Below are 1,271 nucleotides of genomic sequence, written 5' to 3'. Positions count from 1 at the left end.
ATCATATCTTTTTAATCACATCTTTTTCAAAATAGTTTTCAATCATATCTTTTTGATTTCTAATTTCAAAATCTTTTTCAAAAATCACTTTATTTCTTTCTCAATCTTAGTTTTCGAAAATCATCAATCAATTTTCAAAATGTTTTTAAAATCTTTTTTCGAAAATTTCTTTCCCTCTTCTCACATCCTTCTATTTATGGACTAACACTCCTCCTCAATGCACAATTCGAACTCTATCTTTCTTGATAAGTTCGAATTCTTCTACCTCTTCCTTCTATTTTTCTTTTCCTCTGACACCTCAAGGAATCTCTATACTTTGACATAGAGGATTCCATATTTTCTTGTTTTCTTCTCTTTCATATGAGCAGGAGCAAAGACAAAAGCATTCTTGTTGAGGCTGACCCTGAACCTAAAAGGACCTTGAAGCGAAAGCTAAGAGAAGCTAAAGCATAACTCTCTGTAGAGGACCTAACAGAAATCTTCAAAGAAGAGGACATGGCAGCCGAAAACAACAACAATGCCAACAATGCAAGGAAGGTGCTGGGTGACTTTACTGCACCTACTCCCGACTTCTATGGGAGAAGCATCTCTATCCCTGCCATTGGAGCAAACAACGTTGAGCTTAAACCTCAATTAGTTTCTCTAATGCAACAGAATTGCAAGTTCCATGGACTTCCATTGGAAGATCCTCATCAGTTCTTAGCTGAATTCTTGCAAATCTGTGACACTGTCAAGACCAATGGGGTTGACCCTGAGGTCTACAGACTTATGCTATTCCCTTTTGCTATAAGAGACAGAGCTAGAATATGGTTAGACTCACAACCTAAAGAAAGCCTGAACTCTTGGGAAAAGCTAGTCAATGCCTTCTTGGAAAAGTTCTTTCCACCGAAAAGCTAGTCAATGCCTTCCTGGCAAAGTTCTTTCCACCTCAAAAATTGAGTATGCTTAGAGTGGAAGTCCAAACCTTCAGACAGAAGGAAGATGAATCCCTCTATGAAGCTTGGGAAAGATACAAACAATTGATCAAAAAGTGTCCTTCTGACATGCTTTCTGAATGGAGCATCATAGGTATCTTCTATGATGGTCTGTCTGAACTGTCCAAGATGTCATTGGATAGCTCTGCTGGAGGCTCTCTTCATCTGAAGAAGACGCCTGCAGAAGCTCAAGAACTGATTGAAATGGTTGCAAATAACCAATTCATGTACACTTCTGAAAGAAATCCTATGAACAATGGGACAAATCAGAAGAAAGAAGTTCTTGAGATTGACACT

The 1,271-nt window shown here is 38.2% G+C and overlaps 1 non-coding gene across 1 annotated transcript; it reads right to left on the bottom strand.

Annotated features, from left to right (window-relative positions):
- Nucleotides 1–941: 941 nt before the first annotated feature.
- LOC127745248 (small nucleolar RNA R71) lies at nt 942–1,049 on the bottom strand. Its single transcript, XR_008006445.1, has one exon. It is a non-coding gene; the product is annotated as a small nucleolar RNA R71 (small nucleolar RNA).
- Between the last annotated feature and the right edge of the window lie 222 nt (nt 1,050–1,271).

The sequence above is a fragment of the Arachis duranensis genome, chromosome 2, assembly GCF_000817695.3.
Source record: "Arachis duranensis cultivar V14167 chromosome 2, aradu.V14167.gnm2.J7QH, whole genome shotgun sequence".
Taxonomy (NCBI): domain Eukaryota; kingdom Viridiplantae; phylum Streptophyta; class Magnoliopsida; order Fabales; family Fabaceae; genus Arachis; species Arachis duranensis.
Note: the sequence above shows the minus strand (reverse complement) of the source record. Positions and strands in the feature narration are given on the sequence as shown.